This window comes from Trachemys scripta, chromosome 5 (genome assembly GCF_013100865.1).
Source record: "Trachemys scripta elegans isolate TJP31775 chromosome 5, CAS_Tse_1.0, whole genome shotgun sequence".
In the NCBI taxonomy this organism is placed as follows: Eukaryota; Metazoa; Chordata; order Testudines; family Emydidae; genus Trachemys; species Trachemys scripta.
This window is the reverse complement of record NC_048302.1, coordinates 122,874,312-122,896,508: the sequence shown is the minus strand read 5'-3', so window position 1 is coordinate 122,896,508 and position 22,197 is coordinate 122,874,312. Positions and strand designations below refer to the sequence as shown.

At 43.0% G+C, this 22,197-nt stretch overlaps 1 long non-coding RNA gene across 1 annotated transcript; it reads left to right on the top strand.

Moving 5' to 3' along the window:
- The first annotated feature begins 5,321 nt into the window (after nucleotides 1–5,321).
- On the top strand, nucleotides 5,322–11,142 carry LOC117878282. Its single transcript, XR_004645939.1, has 3 exons — nucleotides 5,322–5,378; nucleotides 10,576–10,740; nucleotides 10,826–11,142. It is a non-coding gene; the product is annotated as an uncharacterized LOC117878282 (long non-coding RNA).
- Nucleotides 11,143–22,197: the final 11,055 nt, after the last annotated feature.

Here is a 22,197-nt window from a genome sequence, read left to right as displayed (position 1 = left end):
CTGCAGTGAATTCTGTGATGAAAACCTTTAGACTACATCTACACTACACACCACTAGTGGCAGCATGTAGTGTACGTGTAGCTACATGCCACAGTGAAAAGCAGGCTGTGTCCACACTGTGATGTGTAGCTACATGTGTCAGTGAAAGGTTTGGCAGAGGGGAGGCAGCAGGGAAAGGTTCAGTAGCTCCCCACTGCCGGAGCCTTTCACTTTCTGTGCTACTGGAAAGGCTCTGTGATGTTGCACTCCATTTGTTTTATGGAAATATGCTTATGAATATGATGTAACTGGAATATGCTTTATGCAAAAGGTCTCTTGCAAGGTATCATAATAAAGGTTATAACTACTGAATATATTCCTCCTATTTGTATGCCTGTATCATTCTTGTATCTGAAGCTAGAAATATGAAGTATAACTCTGAGGTCCTATTGTAATTATACTAAGTGTGGGCCATTAATGGTGGTTTAGAATCTTGATGGCTCCCATTGACTAGAACAATTGGTCATAAATGGTTTATTTACTTACATGACTTTCTGTGTATGTGTCGGCCAACCCAGGAAGAATGGAGTCTGGGGGGGGTCTTACAGTGACATGTGACCATGTCACCTGATAATGGAATCCATCTTAAATCTGGTACGTTTCCATCTAGAAGGAGGGGCGGGGACCCAGAGAGACAAAAGATTCCCGCCTTGTGCCAAAGCTATAAAAGGAGGTGGAGCAGGACAAAGGAGGCTGCCAGTCATGAGAAAACCCCTCCTTACCACTTGAGATGTCTGCTGGAACTAACAAGGACTGTACCGGAGAAAGGATTGGGCCCAGACTAGGAAGGAGTCTAGTCTGTGAAAGAAGCTTATTGGAACATCTCTGAGGGTGAGATATTACCTGTAATCAGTTTCTTAATGTATTAGGCTTAGACTTGCATGTTTTGCTTTATTTTGCTGGTGACTTACTTTGTTGTGTCTGTTATTACTTGAAACCACTTAAAGCCTACTTTTTATACTTAATAAAATCACTTTTGATTATTGATAAACCCAGAGTAGGTGATTAATTCCTGGGGGGGGGGGAACAGCTGTGTATATCTCGCTATCAGTGTTATAGAAGGTGAACAATTTACGAATTTATAAGCTTTATACAGAGTAAAATGGATTTATTTGGAGTTTGGATCCCATTGGAAACTGGGTGTCTGGGTGCTAGAGACAGGTAACCTGCTGAGCTGTTTTCAGTTAAGTCTGCAACTTTGGGGGTGAGGAACAGACCCTGAGTCTGTATTGCAGTAGGTTAGTATGTCTGGCTCAACAAGACAGGGTTCTGAAAGTCCCAAGCTGGCAGGGAAAATGGATTCAGAGATAATTTCAGCACATCAGGTGACAGTCCCAAGGGTATCTCTGTGACCGAACCCATTACAGGCTCTAGCAAAGTGGAGGTAGTGGACACTACATGGCTGAAAATAGCAGTATAGACAGGGAGACCTGGCTTGGGCAACTAGAGAGACAACTAGGGTACGTACTCATGTAGGTACCCATACCCTTTCAGGCATGTCTTCACTCACTGCAGGAGATGGGAGGAGAGGCAGTGTGGCCTAGTAAAAAGAACAGTGGACTGGGACTCACAGTTTGTCTATACAGGGAACTCAGAAAAATTAATCCAAATTAACTAAAGGTGTGAATTTGAAGTGGATTGGTTAATCCAGATCAAATCCCTGTTTGGATGCTCTTATTCACAATTTCAGTGGTCTTAATTTGGTTTAGTTTAATTCACTTTGGAGTTCATACCTTTAGTTAATTCAGATTAACTTTCCTAGATGTTCCTGTGCAAACAAGCCCTCAGCAAACCTGAGCACCATTCTTGGCTCTGCCACTGGCCTGCTAGGTGACCTTTGACAAGTCACTCCACCGCTCTTTGCCTCAGTTTCCCCATCTGAAAATTGGGGATAATGGACCTCCTTTGTAAAGTGCTTTGAGATCTACTGATGATAACAGCTAGGTATTATTATTATTATGCCATTAGTCTGACCGATTTGATCTTTCTATACCTACACATATCTATATAACATGCAATAGGGTTTCCCTTCAGTTCCTGACCTCTGGCTGTAGTAGAACAAAAAAGAAAGCAACAAAGTGTGATGCTTCCATTGAAACATGAATCTACATGAAAAAAAAAAGTGAGAATTCAATAACACTGTTTCAGATACAACAAAGATAATTCAAACAAAACTATCCTTTAGGGCTTGCAAATGGTTAGCCCAATTTCAAAACCCATAAAGTTGAACATGACCAACTATCAAATTTATAAAGGTATTAAACCGACTGAACTTTTTTTGGAAAAACATTTTCTCAATTAAATTTCAACCAAAATAATTTCCACTTGGCTGAACATTTTCTGGTTTTTAATGAAAACTAGAAACTAAAAAAAAAAAAAATCGGTAAAATTGTAGGGTTTTGTCAAAATGTTGGGTGTTTGAAAATCAAACATTTTTACTAATACCTGAAAAAAAAACCTGCTGTAAAACTGAAACATTTTCATTGCAAATTTAAGAAAAACCCTCAAAAGTTCTCATGAAAAATACTGGGCATTCTACAATCAGCTCTATTTTAACCCCTATCCATACTAGAACTTAAAAATCTATTTTTTTTTTAAAAAGTGTTAGCTAACGCGTTTTCAAACATCACCTAGTTTCTTGATCTAGACAGGCCCAAAGGCATAATGTGTGTCAGAGTTGCTTCAAAGTAAATCTGCTCGATGGGGCAATTGTTTAGTCTAGAATAAATTGTATAGTGAGATGTAATTCATATATGCAAAATTCTCTATTGTGTGCCTTAATCTGGCACAGATCCAGCCAGGCTGTTGCTCCACTCTGGGCTTCACCAAAACAGCAATGGCTTCCCCAGAGCTAACTGTACCCCAGTAGTCAGACCAAAGGACAATAAAAAGATATTTGAGGAAGAGATTCACTTTCTCCTAAATCAGACTACAGAACCGCTCCAGATAGACAAACCCATCATCTTATATTGTACACCAAAAGGTTATGTCATGCTTACAGAACAGCTGCAAAAGATCATTAGAGTGAAAAAAAAAAACCCTCAAAACCTTCCACCTGTAAAAAGGGTAACTTAATTAAGGTTACCTTAGACTATCAGTCCTCATTAATTTGAAACTATCACAGTAGAAAATTAATTCTTAAAATTAAACATAAACCCAGCCACTACAAACATAGGGCCATCTCTTAGCTGACTTCAAGTGAATGGAGCTGTGCCAACTGACACCAGCTGAGGATCACAGAATTCTGTTCTCCTTTCACTGTCAACAGTATTATATCAGAATAACTTCACTAGGCTTGCTTCTGAACTCACACTGGATTTATGCTACTGTGGCTTCTACAGCTTCAGTGGAGTCAGAGGAGTCAGCGGGGGGAGGGATAGCTCAGTGGTTTGAGCATTGGTCTGCTAAACCCAGGGTTGTGAGTTCAATTCTTGAGGGGGCCATTTAGGGATCTGGGGCAAAAAGCTGTCTGGGGATTGGTCCTGCTTTGAGTAGGGAGTTGGACTAGATGACCTCCTGAGGTCCCTTCCAACTCTGATATTCCTTTAAAAAAAAAAACAGAATCGGGACTATATACTCTTCAGCATCTCCTTCCTGTATGTTTCCTCTTCGGCATCACTAAGAGGCTGGGCCACCCTGGGAATGAGAGACAGGGACAATCAGAAGCATAAATAATAGGAGCTAAAATACACTCCAAAAACAAGAGGCACCCTGCAGCAGCCAGGTGTATAACAACCATCTTACACCAGCAGCTGCTTGTCTTTCCCAGATTTAAAAGGCTAGCTACCAGAAGAGAAAGCTGAGAAAGGGCCTTTTAAGGGGGTTATCACACAATCAGTCACTCCTACAGGCTGAATTCCTAAATTCTTGAGGGTAGGAATATGAGTGGAAAATATCCTGAGGTTTTCACACTTGGGGCCTGTTGTATTTGAAACCATCATTTCATTCGACATGACTGGCCAGGTTCTCTGGCCATTCCACTGCATAGATCCATCCCTCTCTCCCCGTGCTGGGGAAAACTCCAGCATCAGGGAATCCTCACTGAGAGTAGATATGGAGGAGCTGGTTCATATGCTACCAGGTAGGGATGGGCTAGGGGAAGGTGTGGCTGGAGTACATAGCACTCTGGTTATGCTAAGCGGACAGCGAGACTCTTGGGGCCAGTTGCCAGCTGATGTACCTGAGAGCAGCCTGTTCGAGCTGTTCTAATATATGCCAAGGCCATGTCTGGGACAGAAAATCAGGGGATGTAACAAGCTCCTTAATGGGCCCCATTGCTGTGCTCTCTAAAAATTACAGGCTGAGATTTGGAAAGGACCTGGCTGCCCCGTTCAGCGGCATCTATCCAATTTTGGTGTCCAGATCCCCAAGACAGCTTTGAAAATTTCAACCATAGATTTCCTTTTTTAATATTAGCTCCTTCCTGTGCTTGTAAATTTGCAAGCACTGCAGCAAACTGACTAAGAACCAGAATTAAATAGAATAGGCAATTAGCATTCAGACAGATTGTGTAACATAAAATAAAATAAAATAAAAGCGTGTATATTGTGCACTCAGGAGAATCTAATTACAGGGCAGTTATTTTTTAATATACAGTGAAACTGCAATCTAACTACAGTTAGTAGTTAATGTGTAAGATTTTGTGGTAAGTATCTTAATGTATAACTGCAGAATGGAAGCCTAATAATTAGATCCAACTGAGAAATGCCAATTATTTGGGGCAGGAAATTGTTTAAAAAAAAATCATTCAATAAAAAACCAAAATGGAAAAATAAAAATCTTTAGTTTTTTGAAAAATGTTTTCTGTAAAAACTTTGGAGTTTGAACAACAAACCCCTTACCAAAATTCAAAGTAATACCTCCAAAATTGCACCAAAAACTGTAAAATGCGACTGAAAAATATTCTGATTTCATTTTTCCATTGAAAAATGGGACAATGTCTATCAAAATGAAATTGTTCAGAAAGAAAAATCATTTTGGTTGAAAATCCGTTTTTCATCACCCAGTGTCTAGATGAAAAAATATTAACCAGCTCCGCTGATAATGCCCAGGCTTGGGTCTGACACTTGAACTCATGCATTCAAGTGGGTTAAAAATTAGACAAAATGGGCTTGCCTTTCCCTAGAGTCTATGAAGATCCTTGAAATAAAACAGAGTGGAGGTGGTTTTAGTGAGATGACAAAACAGGCTGGAATAAAGTACAAGCCGAGATATTAACATTTAAACAAACATACACTCAGCCAAAACAAATGATACCTCAAGAATAATTTCTCCTCGTAGCTATCTGGTGCTGACATGATGGATGAAATGTCCCTGGGCTGCAAATGAGGATAGCTTGGGTAAGCAGCTGTGCTGTGCACCATCGGTGTGTGTCTTTTAAATTAATAAGCGGCACACTCGAACACGGTAAGGTAAAGACAGGCATTCTGCCTAAAGTAAGACAAGACGGTCATTTTTAAATATACCAAACTCATGGTGACTTGATCCTATGTCAATAGAAATAAATGTGACTCCTCGGGAACCAGTCTGAAGAATTGCCATGTATACCTGCTGGCTGCTGTAGAACAGACAGGGCCTGATACTCCATTGCCCTGCAGCTTGGGTAGTCAGTTACATGGGGACAAAGTGAGCACAGTTAGTGTGATGTGCTACCCAATCAGAATCGAAGTGCCTTGCCTGGTGTAAGAGATTAGAGAAAGGGCAGGGCAATGAAGGATCAGGCTCAGAGACTCTAGCAATAACGTATCGTCCCCTCTGGGATGCAGATGACCCTGCTTCAGTGGGCTTTTCTAAGGGAGTCCTCTGTCACGCATGAACAGCAAAGCAGCTCATGGGGTAAAACTAAAAAAACATTCAGTATCTAATGGTCTGGATCCTGATCTCACTTACACCAGCGTAGCTCCTCTCCCTTTGCTGAATTGCACCAGTGGACATAAGAGGAGAACCAAGCCCATTAACTTCCCATGTGATAGACTCTTTTTACAAAGCTGATTTTAATGTTCATTTAGAAACAAGTGTCCCCCTTCCGCCTCCCGTGTCCTGGACACAAATAATCCCAAACTCTGGGAAAGTTCATTTTTAGATCCAAACATTGTAGTTCAAGTTCATCTCGAGTGGCAAGACAAACCTCACAGCAACCTTCCCCATCTCATATTCTCACTCAACGCTACTGTACAAATAAATCACACTAATCCAATTAGAATTGAATTTATATTTGTAATGTTTTTAGAATAGATCTAGTTTCATGCCATACATTTTGGGGTTTATGAAATCAAGCCAGTTTGTATATTAAAGTTTATACTAAAAGTGGCTAATGGAAAATCTTCTTTGGTTCATGTGGCAGATTCATGCATTTTCAGCAGAGGAATTAATTTCTTTCCCTGGTATTGCCATGAAAATTTGAATTATCCATGATATGTGGCATAGGCCACATGGTATGTGACAACTGTGGAGACCTAGGTAGCCAGTCGGGGCGAGTGGGAAGCAGATTTCCCATCCCTTGAATATTTTTGAGAGTTTGACATTTTTTCCTGTTTGAAATCCAGACAAAAAATCAAAATCTAGAAAATTTTTGAAATCTGAAAATGTATTTTTTTTTAATTTAGAAACATTTTATTTTGATTTCAACCGTTATTCTTTAACTTTATAAAATCTAATTCGCTCACATGCTGAAACAGTTTTGAATTGGTAACCTGGAATTTTTCATTTCAGAAATGTCAAAACAAAACATTTTGACAATGATAAAAAAATTTTCTACATTTTTGCAAGAGTCACAGTTTCTGTTTCAATGAATCAGCATTTTTTCCAAGGAAAAAAACATTTTGTCAAAAACTTCTTGACCGGCTCTAATAGCCAGGGAGTTATTACAGTATGGTTCTTGTTTTCACTGTGCATGTTTATGTGCATATAACTACACGCAGAAGAAAAGAATAGCTAGAAGTTACAGAGCAGGATAGGATCTTAGGAAGTTTGGATTCCGTTCTTACTTAGCCAACCATAAATTTTGGCAAATCATTTAACCTTTCTATGCATCAGTGTTCCCATCTATAAATGAGGATATCAATACCTACATACCTCACAGGGACACTATGATGCCTAATTCATTAATATTTGTAACGTGCTTTGAGATCCATAGCTGAGAAGTACTGGTATTATTATCATCACTACATAAATCTAAGTTACATCCTGCACACACTAACACCGATTGTACTATTATTATTTTTCTTTTGGGGGGAAGCAGCTTATATACGATGACAAATTTATTCCTCAAAATTTGAAGAAATAATTACCAAATCTGTCTCTGAAAAACTCCAGGGTTACATAAATGCTTAGGGTGAAATCTTGTCCCCACTGAACTGCCCATGGGAGTTTTGCCATTGACTTCAATGTGGCCAGAATTTCACCAAAAGTATTTGTTCAAAGAGAAAATACTTCTTTTTCCAGATAGTTAAATAAACAATCTGAGTTGATTGGACTAGGTCATTGTGATGCACCCAATATGAAAGCCTTACTTAAATAGTGCCATGTATTGTTTGCATCCAGTGGGCTGCTAGACCCTGACCGGGTGTAAATCGGCATCCGTTAAAGTCAACAGAGTTACACCAATTTACATCAGCTGCGTAGCACATCCCACATTTCCATCCTGGCAGCAACCCCACACACAAAGAGCCATTTACTGCAATGCTGCCATGTCAGAGCAAGAATTAAAACCTGGTAAAAAAAAAGGAACCAAAATTGATACAGGCAGCATGACCAGGATGGTGGGAGCTCCATTAAAGTCCCTTTAAAGGATCTTTACCACTTATTGGGTTTTTTTCAGGGTTTATTTCTTAAAATTGATTCTTGAATAATGACAATAGGTGGGATGGAGGACCCTGAAAACTGGAATTTCTCTGCATATTCTAGCTTAGCGACTCGGCTGGTGCAAACAGTCAGTGCCAAGCTGATAGAGATCTACTCCAAACTAGCATTGATTGTGACATGATTCACTAAGGTCAGAGTTTATCTTTATACAAGGACAGTCATTTTCCACATGTTTTGTTCCTGGATTTTGCACTCCAGAATAGTGTTTTCCAGTAAGTTTCTCTGAAGTGCTTTAGCAGGAGAATGGAATCTCATGTAACATGGGAGACCCTGACCAGATGAAAGGAGATAACTGTGCTGGGAAAAGATCACATCACTTGACGGAAGAAGGGATTCAGGGAAATAAAAAACTGGAGCACAGGACTGGATGTTTTTCTTCAAATGTTTTTCCCCCCTGAAGTTTCTGAAACTTGAGGAGATTTTAAAAGCACCTCAGGGATTTAAGAACATAGATCCTATTGATTTTCAATGGGACTTGCACTTTTTCTTAGGTACTTTTGAAAGACCCATCCTAATATACTAAATACACTTCTACAGTCCAGCACTTAACAGGTCATCACACACAGGCTGTACATGTCACTAAAGTTTGTGTAAATGCATTCATCTGAATTTAGCAGTTTGGGCCCAGTTCTAGCTGTATGTATCTTTATAGTCCAGTATCTTTCCCCCAGTGGTGGCTATCGCAGCTGCTTAAGATGAAAACACTCCATACTGCCCTTTACCTGGCCAGTTGTATTACCACTTCAAGGAGAAAGAATAACACCCTAATTCAGCAACTCTTTACAAAACAAATTGTGCTTTTGGACTGCCAGGCCCTGTGCTGGTTAATGAGCTCAATCCTGCAAACAGTGCCTCCTGTGAGTAAACCATCATTGCTCCTGCATCGAAAACCATTCAAATGAATGGGACCTGGGGCAGGGAACACTCACAGGCATAACTGTGCATTTGTACTAAGGACAGGTGAAAGCCTGCAATGCTGACTCAGTCCTTATGTAATGGATTAGACAAGAGACCTCCAGAGCTAAGAGCACAAGTTGCTACAGCTTGAGCAAAAGAGCTAGGCCCACACGCAGATGGCTATTACTGACCCATATTCTCTGGAACAGGCACAGATGGCAACACATAACATACCCTGACTAGGGAGTTACGTGGATTCAGGGCCGGGGCAAGGAAGTTTCGTGCCCTAGGCAAAACTTCCACCTTGTGCACCCCCCCCCCAGCCCTGCGACAGCTCCCCGCCCTGAGGCTCCTCCCCCCCCCGCAGCAGCTCCTCACCCCAGCTCAGCTCTGCTCCACCTCCTCCCCGAGCACGCCACCCCTGCTCTAATTCTCCTCCCCTCCCAGGCTTGTGGAGCCAAACTGCTGATTGGCACCGCGCAAGCCTGGGAGGCGGGAGAAGTGGAGCGGCGACCATGAGCTCGGGGAGGAATGCTGTAAAAAAAAAATTGGGGGCACCGCTTTTTGACGCCCCCAAATCTTCGCGCCATAGGCAACCGCCTAGTTTGCCTTAATGGTAGCACCGGCCCTGTGTAGATTCAAGCACAACAACGGGAGTTTTGTGACTACGTGCTGAGGAAGGACTGTGGGATTTGGTCCGATCAGCAACAGGCAGATGTCACAGGTTCGGCTTCGATGAGCAATCAAAAGTTTGGAAGCTAATTCAAAGCTTAATTGAACTATCCTAACCTCCCACGTCTGCTCTTGTTGGCCTGGGCATCACAAGAACAGCAGTTATCACAGTAGCTGCCATAGCCAGTCAGAAACTGGTAGTGCAGAGAAATAGATAAACATTAACTGAACTTTTTTCTACCTCCAAAATGCATCATTTGCATTTGGGGTAAAGGATTAGGTGAATTTTTCTTTTTACCTGCACTGACTCACATACCCTCTATATGGAGCTGATCCAATTCTCCCTGAAGTCAGTGGAACGAGTCCTATTGGTTTCAACAGGCATTGGATCAGGCCCTGTACACTACCACACAGGGACCCATTTTCAAAGATATGTGTAATGGGTGAGCTGAACAAAAGTGTGTGCACCTGCTGTGGGCACCAGTGCCCTGAACCACCACTGACATCCTGCACCTTGGAGGATTGAGCCGTTGGCTTGTTAACATGTAAGTCAGGTAATTAGTGCCATGTTCCGCTTGCCATTATTATGTGCACCTAGGCCATTTGCACATGCTGATTCAGTTTATGCTCAAAAATGTGGGGCTTTGGCGATACATGCAGCAGATACAGAAGAGCCTTCTGTGGTTCACTCCCTGTGCTGGACTGTACAGATATGCTAGAGAGGCCATGAGGTGGGGCAGGCCATTCCATGCAATTCAAGTAGCTTTTCAGTGTATTAGCTGCCTTTTATGTCCCCTTCTTGTTTACTTCTTCTTTTATATCTGGCCTTTCCACCCTCTGTTCACTCTGGCTGACAGATTCCCAACCTGCTTTCCAGGGACAGGAAGTTCACGGCTTCCTGTGAAAACACATATGTACAAACCTCTAAGTCCAAGCTTGAATAACTTGGCTGCTTGGCTATCCCCAGGATTACCATTTTCATTTTGTTTGGTAGAATAGAGTTATTATAGCAGGAGAGATTAATCAAATTGCTAGAGGCCTAAAATATGTCTTAGAACCTGGCATCAACTCCAAGAGTTTTCTCTCTAAATTATCCTCTAACAGGTCTCCTCCTAGGGCTAGAGCCTCAGCGAGTGTCACCAGATGTTACTTTTCTAAAGACATCTTGAAGCCAGGCTGACACCAGCGGAGGATCTGGCCCCGATTCTCCAAAGCAGTGCAGTTATGCATACTTGATACAAAATATGCGGCATTTCGAGAACTGTGGAGGTAATGTAAAATACGTTGATTTTAACATTAAAATAAACAGCACGAGGGTCATTATACTGATTGCATTGTTCATTTTTGTACTTAGTTCATTAAAAGCCTCCCTTTTTACCTGAAACAAAGCCGCTGGAGAATTTCCAATCTGAAGTACTAGTGTGTGAGCAGGATCCAGGATCATTGTCACCAAATTGAACTCCAGCTTTCCAAGAAATGAAAAGATCTTTGATGACAATATGATCTCTGGTGCTTTTCCAGACATGCTTTACTTCTTCCCATGCTAATAAGCTCAATGAGCAAGACATCTCATACTGGAATGACACGTGTCTGAGACCATCTTCCTTTCAAATAATAACACAGAAAGAAATATTTATAGCATTGCCATGACATCAAGAGAAAGAGAACAGATCATCCATCAGAAGATTGTCAATTGTATCAAGGCATCTTCTTCTGCTAATATAGAAAAAATGCTAATCATACTCTTTTATTGTCTTTCACCTGGAAAGAGCCTGAAATGTTGGGCAAGCTTTACTGTACTAATGTCATTTCACCCATGGCTTATACGCAGGCACTTTGGAGGGAGAATGTAGTGCAGTCCAGCGGTGCAAAGTAATGTTTTAGAACTGGATATGAGGAACAATATTACATCCAGCTGACACTGAAGGGAAAGGTAGGTAGGCAGAATATAATTGGACTTTCCCCTTGCAAAAAGTGTGATGAGATCTTTAATAGCCACATATAGGCAGGACCTTAGGGACTCTCATCCCAAAAGTGACACCGACAGTAGGATGGTGCCCCTAACACCATGCCTAGTATTGTTTCAGCACTGATTCAGAGGAAAGAGTGATATCCATCGATTCAGTTCCATCACTTTTTTGCACCACTCTGGGCTGTCCTTGGGGGATCCAAGTACTGAACAGAGTTTATTGCTGCTGCAGCTCGCGAGCTCTGATGGGATGACAGCGGTCTAAGTATGGAAGGGTGGGGTGTCTAGGCCAGGACTGCTTTATGGGTTATGGAAGTAGTATGTGGGCGGAAGAGATTCTTGAATATTGGGCATAAATTTACTTCCCTTTAACATGCACCACGTTATCGTTGCCCACTCCAGGAGCCTGGATTACCAGTGTGAGCGCTGGAGAGCAGAGCGTGGGATGGAACAGCAGGTTCTGTGGGGTTGCTACTTTCCTCCCAATACAGGTGGGCTGGGAGTAGACAGAGCAGGGTGTGGAGTCGCGGAGTCTTGCATCCAGCCCGTCAGTACACCAGCTAGTACCTCTAGAACAGCATAAACTGGGAATTCATTTGTTACTTGTATGATCCAGTAGCAGATTATTTCCCCCCTGGCTCAAGGGGAGAACCAGGGAAGGGAACACGACAACATGACAATTCCTTCTGGGGGCTGTTTAGCTGCACACCTGGCCCTGTGTAAGGCCTCAATCTTGCCCTAGCCTTGGGTACAAAGTAATATGCTGTTTAAGCAAATGACTGAACAACTTGAAATGCCTGTGGCCTCCCTGTACCCCAAGTAGATACATTAATAGGGGACGAGCTAAAGGTTGGTGTCTGCTTACAAACATTCTGAAAATAAACGCCCATATTCCACAATGAGTCAATATGTTCCCGCTCACAAGGGGCCCATTTAGTCCACAGAGTTAGACTCAGAGGGAGGGTGGTTTGGGGAGAAGAAAAAGTTACTTGAACTTTATAGGTCAAGAAAATGCCCAACTAAAGTGGACCATCATGAATACTTTCCAGTTACACCCTAGGAACCATCAGAACTGGTGTTTAGTGATCGAGCTGCTAAGTAATTTTATGGACTGTGCTGGATGTACAGACCCCATGCTAAGGCTAAAGGAGTTGTGGAGCAGTATTGGGCCAAGAAGGCCTCTGCAACTGCAGAGCATGCTCCAAATGGAGGACCTGCTTAAAAGGGGACTCTGCCAGTCAAGTCAGGGGAGAGTGAAGGAAAGACTGGATGCAGGAAAGCAGCCAAGCTGTAGCTTCTGGAACACAGGGATCTACAGGAGAAGGGTCTGGACGGTGGGTATGACCTGACTGGGAGACCAAGGGCCTGCCTGACTCCATTTTCTCCCTAATAAGGGGGAGCAACTGAACTCTGAAAAGTGAGCTGAGAAGCCCCAACTAATTGTCTGAATTATTGAGACAGTGAACAACCATCTGCTGAGAGGACAGCTCAGTGCTCGGACCATGCCCCAAACTGAAGAGAGAACAGGAGAGGCAGGAAGTGGCCCAGGGCAGGTTGGTCTATTGTACCAGCTGGAGGGGACTGAGGCACTCCTCACCCCTTCCCTGATGGGATCTGGTGAAGAGGGTGGGCCTGGGTCCCCATTCCCTTCTGCCCCCTCCTCTGGATGATTGAGGAACCCAGGGAGCACTGGGAGATGGTGGACTGTAACTTAGCCACCAGGCCCTGAAAATGCCCATCAAATCCATCCCAAGGCTCTGGGAGACTGCTGAGCTCTGGTCTGTTCACTAGCCATGCTGGACCCTAGGGAAGCCTGCTACACAGACACACATTTATCCAGCCCAAGATGATGATCCACTCCATACAACGGGCTTCATCGTTACAAGATGTTCCAGGACTGAGGCTGTATTGTGCTCCCTTAAATTTGGTTTGTAGATTCAAGCGCAAATCAGAATATCTTTACTCCACTCTTCCCCTTGATTTCTTTCCAAACCTAATCCACAACTTCAAGAGCATTCACAATGCCTCACTTGTTTGTATGATGTAAAGCAGCAAAACATTACTCACAAATAGAAATCTACAGTCAGTGTCCCTGGAATAACCCTTTTTCTAAACTCTGAACTGAATTCGGGGATGACACAAATATTCTATAACCAATCAGACATACAGTAATTTGCCAAACTCTAACTTTCATGGCCAACCCTAAAAACAGCACACAACAGATGGCCATAATAAGGCTTCTATTTTTCTGTCACCTTTTGAGTCTTCACTAACACTAACAAATGAAGCCTCCCAGCCCTCCTGGGAGATAAATACAGTAAGCATTGTTACATTCTGGATCAAAATCTTGGCTCATGATTGGCCAGAAAGTCATGTGATGAGTATTCAGCAGGATGGAATGGTAAGCCAATTATAGCACATGTAGATGAGTGCATCCTGAATAACTTGATGTGCTTTTATTGAAAACATTTATTATTTACATGTATTCTTTACAGTTCCATAGTTCCATAGATGGTAATGGCATATCAGAACAAATGAAGGATGGATTCCCTGCCCACAGGCGCTTACAAACCTAGGGCATATCAAGGGATCTGATTCTCACTTACATTAGTTTGGCAGATTATTACACTTACATTGTTGGCTAACTCAACTGGCTTCAGTGAAACTACTCTTGATTTATAATGGCGCAAGTGAGAGGAAAATCAGCCCCAAGGAAAACAGGAAAAGTGAACAACTTTGTGCTAGACAGTCCCTTTGGGCACAGCCCTAAGCCAGGGGTGGTATGTAAGCTCCATCATCTCTGCAACCCCATGAGACATCATGTCTCAGAGACACCCCTCTGATTTACAATTCACTCCCTGCTTCCCGCTTGCCGAGGGGTGCGATGGGGAAGGGACAGGAGCCAGGTAAGGTCAGATAAGGGCTCATAACGTGATGCTGGCCTATACCAGCAGCAATGCAACCATTTATGAACCCCCTTGTGCTTGCTCAGCTCTGCTGTGGAGTGAGGCCTTAGATCCAGCTATTCCCTGCTTCTATCTGACCACTGCTCCAGGCAGGAGAGCAGTGAATTAAACAGGCTGACAGCACCCACTTACTTCTGTGCACCTGGATTCAATGTCCGGGTAGCCTACATAGGGCATAAGGGAGGCCTTACTCCCACAGGTGGGCATGGAGTCCAAGTCCCATTCTAGCCCACAGGGGAAGGGATAACCAGACTAAGGCTGGGATAATAAGATTGCACAGTCATATGGGTGGATAGCGTATGTTACAAAAATGTGTATTCACCTCTGATGAGCTAATCTCTGCTTGTTGATAGACTCATCAGAGGAGAATAATTACTTTTCTCTGGATCTTTAAAGTTGCTTTCATTCCTAGGGCTGGCTGGGAAATAGCTTTCCCATCCCAGGAATATGTTTGAGATTTCAATTCCCTTCCCCTCCCCCCCCTGCCCAAATTGGGATGAAGAGTCAAATGCAAATTTTCACACACTGGTAATCACCCCCCTGAAAAAACCCACACACCTAGATTTGGATCACTCAAAATGTTTCATTTTGATGACTTCTAAGTGTTTCGTTTTGATTTTGAGCTTAATTTTTACAGATTTTTTTTATTATAATTTACTTAAATTTCTAAATGAAAAATTGTTTTCAACTGAAAAAACAGAATTGTTCTTTGACAATTTGGAAAGGTTTTTCTTCAAAAAAAATTGGAGAATGAGAAATTTGTCAAAACTGACCCTGCTTTGCAAACAGTTTCAGTTTTTCAGCAAAAAAAGTTTTGTCAAAAATATCCTGACCAACTCTACTCCTTCCCCTACACAGCTCTGTGAGTTTTTACAGCCCTTCTTTAAATAAACTGCAGTCTGGTGTAGAATTTTATTCCCAGTTTACCAGATAATTTTTAGAACATATTGGAAGGTAGGATCTAGATGACCACTGTATTTTATCAGAGCAATCACTTCTTTTCAGCCTGTTGATGTGTCCATATGTAGGGTCCTGTCCTCACAGCTGGGTGGTAGCAATGCTTACTAGTCACTTTCATTCTCTGCATGTTTTGTCTGCTTGTCCAGCGAAGGGACAGCTATAAATCCAGCATCACCAACTCACAGTTTTATGGCCAGTCTTGTGATATTTTTTGTTTTTCTTAAAGCCCCAGCTCCTGGAATCATGCAGTCATGTCAGAATCTCAGCATTCGCTTTTTTTAAAAGTAAGGTTCCAGCCCTCCTGGTTGTGGAGAAAACAGGGACGGCTCCAGGCACTAGCCTGGTAAGCAGGTGCTTGGGGCGGCTGCTCCGGAGAGGGGCGGCATGTCCAGGTATTCGGCGGCAGTTCGGCGGACGGTCCCTCACTCCCGCTGGGAGCAAAGGACCTCCCGCCAAATTGCCGCTGCAGATCGCGATCGCGGCTTTTTTTTTTTTTTTGGCTGCTTGGGGCGGCCAAAACCCTGGAGCCGGCCTGGGAGAAAAGCTTGAGAATGCTCAGAACGTAGAAGGAAATTAACGCAGGCAGTAGTAGATTTTAGTCCCTGATTCAATCCGCAGTGTGTTGACCAAGAAGGCAGCCACCACAGATGCAATTAAATACACAACACCTGTGGTGATGTCCTGGAGAGAGGACAGCAGACTGTCAGGAGCTGCTTACAGGAAGGCGGTGAGGAGGCCTTTTTGGAGAAGTAAAATGATTGTCCTCTGCTCAGTGCTTAATTTTTGCCAGGGTTGACCCCCAGCACCTCAAAGCTTGGCAGTTCATAGCCCCAGTACCCCTGGGCTTCCCACATCAGTTATGAAAGTAAAAAAATTGCTCGAGCCCCAGTCCCTCTTTCATTACAAATTAAGCCTGGCCTTTGCCCCACTCATCTCCATTTTCTAAGGCCTCAGCTAGGGATGGAGGTTGTGGTGTATTTTGGGATAGGAACTTTGGTGTGGAGGGCAGGCAGCTATCTGATATGTGTGAGTAGGGTGCAATCGTGGGTGGGATAGAGGAGGATGGTGCTGGTGATGAGAGCGGTGTGCAAACTCCCTGCACCCTGCTTCGGAGAGGGCCAAGTTTCATGTCTTTGATTTGCCCCATGCTGCCCATCCTAGTAGGGAGACATGTCCTCCCCTGGCTTGGAATTTCTCCCCAGAACAAAGGGCTTGGGGATCTTTGATTTAGGGCCATCTGTACCTAACAATTCAATTCAGCGAGACTATTTTGGCATGATGAGCTATACAACTGTTGCCAAACTGTAAAAAAAATATAGACGTCTTGGGTATCTTTCAGAGGTGGGCATGATATTCCTACATGTTCCCCTAAAACTGGGTTACATGCTGTGTTTGGGGGCTGATCCCCTGAACCCATTTGTCATTCCTGATCCAGTGGCAGGTTGCTACATGGTGTGATGCTATCTCTAACAGATAAAAGGACCCAGGGTTAACACACTATGCAATAAAAGACAATGCGGGGGGAAAGGAGGCGAAAGATCCATTCATTAAAGTGAGGGAAGAGGAAATATTTTTCCCTAAAGCACAATGAAAACAGACCTTTGCACACTCCGTACAACTCTGCTTTTCCTTTGAACAAGTGCCTTGTTGTGCCGCACATTGGCTTTACCATCTTACGACAACGATCTGTTTGCTTCCTCCTACTCACTGAGGACTCGATGTGATGTGTTGGTGGCCTTCAATTCCTATTGAAAGCAATGGGATTTGAGGCACTCAGCACCTTTCAGGATTGGGCTCTGGGGGAAATTCAACCCCAGTGCATAGGGCCAGCAACACTCAGAATAGCTTTTGAGTGATGCATAGGCCTTGGGCTGACCTTCTGCACAGGGCCTGGGAGAAATCCAACACAGAGCTTTATTGTGCCTTTTAAGGTACCACATGCCACCGCTTCTTTGCCAGCCTATTGGTGGTAAGTCCTGGGTTGCCTGCCATGTGTGGGTGGCCATGCATCCACTCCAGGAGAGAGAGGCTGACTGGAAAGGAGGAGAATAGCAGATTCCCATCCATCACATGACATGGGAAAGCAGGTGGAACGGATATGAGAAGCTACCTTTCAATTGTGTTTTAATGAAAAAGTTGTTTGTTCTTCCATATACTTTGATGAACGTCTGTTTTCCCTCCAAAGCCAACGTTTGTCTTTCATTATGCCCAACATATGCTCTCTTAGGCTGCACCGTTTTTTCTACCTTAGATAAATAAACAGGAAAATTTAATTTACCTTGCAGAAGACTCTCCAGCATGCTCTCTTTCAAGTCTGGCACAACTCCCAAATGGAACTCCTCCTGGAAACCTCTTGGGAAATGTGATGCTTGTCTGCAGACCCAGCTCCTAAGCTCAGATGGAAGCATTTCAAAAACAATAGTCTCTACACTCTTCAGGGTAGCTGTAGCTAACTCAATAGGCATTTAGAGGGAGTGGTATAGGTCCAACACACAGGGGGGTTGAGAACTGTGTCTTTATAATGAAAAAGAGATACTTTCCAGGCAAAGCATGGGATAAAAGCATTAAAATTTGCCACTCCCAGCTGTTGACAAATAATGTCTTAGTCTTTGTTTTGCCATACTAACGGGACATGGAATGGATTGCAATTTATTACAATGAAATCTACTACTGATTAGAGCTAGTATGTGGAGCTAATTCCCTATTATTCCCACTTCAGATACAAGCTTGTGCCTTTTTGCAGTATTTCTCACTAGTATCCACAATACTGTTACAGAAATGATGCATAAAAGTTACATGAGAATGTCTGTATTTCCAGTGAAACAGGACTATGGGTCTAAGATTTAAATATGGGCATCTTAATAAGACAACCAAATCCAGCATCAAATCAGCTCTAAGACAGGTAAAACATGTATTCAGGGTCTAGAGCATCTGACGAAGGGATCTGAACATTCTGTCAAGGTACCTCATTTGAAAACTGTCCTCGTTTGATTTTGATTGTGACTACAGATGGTTGAATTATCCATCACAAATAATATTCCTTTTTTCTATTTTTGAATTGTTCCCCAATCTGGTTTCTGAAAATGTTTTTGTTATTCATAGACATTCCCAAAGAGAAATGTTCAGCACATCAGTTATTCATGAACTGAGCACTTTGATTATATGCTATGAGACTGATGCAACACCCACTGAAGTCAGTGTAAACCTCTGGTTGACTTGGATGGGCATTGGCTCAGATTCTAGTCCTGGTATGTGATTAGTCACGTAAGTCACAAGGTATTCTTTCTACACTCTAACTGGCTGGTTGAACTTTTCCAGCAGGTGCATAACAAATGGCAAATGATGGATATCGTCTTTCTAGTACACATTTGTCAAGGATGGTCTAGGTATACTTCCTCCTGCTTCAATGGGGGAGGAGGGTAGACTAGATGACTTCTTGATGACCCTTCCAGCCCTACTTTCCTACAATTCTATGAGCTTAACTTCCAGTATGTGCGTAAGTCCCACTGAAGTCAATAGTCCTGAAGCACACGCTTAAAATTAAATATGCACTTAAGTGTTTTCCAGAACAGGGATAATTAAGCATATACTTAACTCTTATCCTGAATGGGACTAATGTCAGTCCATAAGGAGCAATTTCCTGTTTAGTCAGGAACATATATAATTATTCAACCAGCTCTTGGTTGCTCCTTGAATTGTCCTTGTGAAATGTCATGATGACATCTATAGAAGTCACAGAGCAGACCCGCTCCTCAGGATGATAGCACCTCACACGGACGTACTGGCCCTTGAGCTGCTAAATTGTGGACCTCCAGGGCTACTGTAGTCCAAAGAAAATGTTTCTTTGATTATGAATTGAAATTGTGTTCCCGAACCATGCCCTTGAGACTTTTAAATGGAAGTGTTTGAATTCTGAGCTACCACTGCTCAACAGCACCACCCACTAGCAACCTGCTCCACTGCAAATGGTAAAAGGGGAAGCCAGAGTAGCTCTCATTTCTCCTCTGCCTACCTCCTTGGTGGGTTGTGGGAGCCCGGGAGAGCAGCATAGGGGACCAAGTGGCTCTGCCTGAGTCTAGCTAAAATACTGATTTGTCTAGCTAAAGTACTTGACTTGTGCGAATTAATATGTTCACCTCCTGAGCTCACTTGGTTAAAGGATGGCTTCATTGATGCAGACACTAGTCATTCAAATCTTACATTTTTCCTCTCATACAAATATCATTGTGATTCTAACCTAGCTAGAATCAAACAAAACATGAAAGATGTTAGTCGTGTTGCTTAATGTGCTCCTGGAAGGCACTCAGCTTCTCCAGAGATTAGTGTGATAGAAGACTCTTTATAGAATAGAATAGTAGAGAAGCTTGGGCCAAAATTAGAGAAAACAAATGATGTGAGCCTTGCTGCTGATCTCCTTCCCAATAATGGTTTTATCAAGTATGTGAAAGTGTTAAACTACTTCTGCCTTAGACAGTGTTTGGCTTCTTAACTGGATTATCGTACAAAGAATGTTACAATGAGGTTCTTAGGTCTGTCAGGTCAGCTTGGTAAATGATAGTGTCTCTTGAAGCTATAATGGATGAGAAAATCCCTGATAAGATTTGACACTCGTACTATACAAGCTGTCACTGTAGACATTTCACTTTTTTCTTGATGTTTTTAAGGCCATAAATACTGGTCCCTAATGTTAAGTATGTGAACCTTACATTAATCATCCTGCCAGTGGGAGCAGAGAGCTTTGCTCATAAACTGAAATGGAGCAGGGTTAATCTATCAGCGTTTTGTAATGAGGATTATTATAACAAAGTATTTAGGTTGATTTACTGACGTGCTGCTCATATCTGCTAATGATCACGCATCACTAAGAACAAAGGGTCATCATCAGGAGTCTGAAATTCACAGAAGTTTCTAATGTACTTACCAAGCCTTTACACAGAGCAACCCCCTTGGTTTTTTTTACTGCTGTTAATGTCTGAAACTCACAGAGAGTCCTTTCCATATCTGTTAAATTCTTTAAGATTAGTGGGCCTGTTCCTCAGCTGATGTAAATCATTATGGCTCCACTGATGTCAAGTGAAGCTATGCTATCTTAGTTCAGCTGGGGAGCTGGCCTCTGTAATGTTTTCAAATGATTCTGTTTAATACTGTGAAATCGTTCTACAGATGGTAGAAAAGATAAGATGCCTTGTTAGGCTGAGTTACGCAGAAGTAGACAGAATTCTTGTTTTTCACAAACAAAATGAACTTGCCTCGACAATATTATTTATCTGTAGTGCAGTAGCACCTAAGAGCCCTAGTCATGGGCCAGGACCCCAATGTGCTAGGTGCTGTACAAACACAGAACAAAGACAGGCCCCTGCCCCAAAGAGCTCACAATTTAAATATCAGCAATTACTTAAACAGAATGGCAATTACTGTCTTACACAGAAATAGCCCAACTTGAGCTTAGGTTAAGAGCTCATTTGCACAAAGCAGTTTTGCATGGGTGCTGCTACACCAGTGAAGCCCCCGGAAGAGATGCACTGCACCCGGATAGGGCCCATTTTACACTAGAGCAGCCCATCTAGAATGATGCCTGGGCTACACTTAACAATTAGATTGACCTGGCTATGCTGCTCAGGGATGTAAAGATTTTTGTGCCCTGAGTGCCGTGGTTAGGCCAAACTAACTCCCAGTATAGCTGCAGCTAGGTCAACAGCTGACCTAACTGCTGCATCTCGGAGAGATGGATTCGCTACATTGACTGAAAAGAACATTCCATTGATGCCGGAAGCCTGTAGGCTACAGCAGTCCAGCCACATTCCAGAGCTGTGCCACTGTAGCACTTGTAGTGTAGACAAAACATACACTGAGAGTTGGCACTGGGGTAGCTAACCTGGTGCAAAATGCCCAAGTGTAGACAGACCGTTAGGCAGAAAGCAATGGGAAATCTCTGAATAGCTCAAAGCCCCAATGATAAAATAACACCACTTTGCACTTCTATAGCCCCATTCTTACCCAAGGAGCTGAGTGCTTTACCAGCGCTAATAAATTCATCCTCAAAACACCCAGGGGAGAATGAGAAGTATTTTTAGCCCGACTTAGAGAGGGGAAAACTGAAGCACCTGCTGATTAAGGTCTGAGTTTTCACAACTGTCCACTATGAGTACCTCTGTTTCTGGCTGGCCAAACTGAGACACGTGGGGCCTGATTTCCAGGAGTGCTGCTGGCCAACACAACTCTGATTTCAGTTGACTAGCACTGTTAAAAAGCCATTGATGCCCTTATATGTTTGCACAAAATGGCAGTGGAAAGAGTGGACAGTGTATTGAGGCCTGGAGCTTCAGGAAAGTCAGACAGCACGTGTGCACACACAAAATGCCTGGGCGATTGCATGCTCTAAATTTCCCACGCAGTTACTCTACTTGCCTGCCGGTCATATAATTGGACATGTAGTTGGTCAGTTGTACTCTCAATGGCCCTGTACAGTGGACAAAGTTAGCTTAAGCAATGTGACAAGATGGTAATTTTCATTTTAAACATGAAATGTCCTACCGCCAGCTGAAACGGGTTTTTAGAAAGCCTCAAGAAGCTTCTGGTAATAGCCTTGCCCCCCTCTCTCCACACAACTCCACTCTAGAGATGGTGATGTGCATTCCTGAATGTAGGGCTACCATACGTCCGGATTTCCCCAGGCACGTCCGGCTTTTCGCTCTTTAAATAGCCGTCTGGGGGGATCTCTAAAAATCTAAAAATGTCCGGGATTTCCCCGCAGTTGGCTATTTATCGACCGAAAAGCGGCTGACAGGGCGGCCGAGCACCGCTCGCATTGGGGCCTCGGCAGCCAAAGCC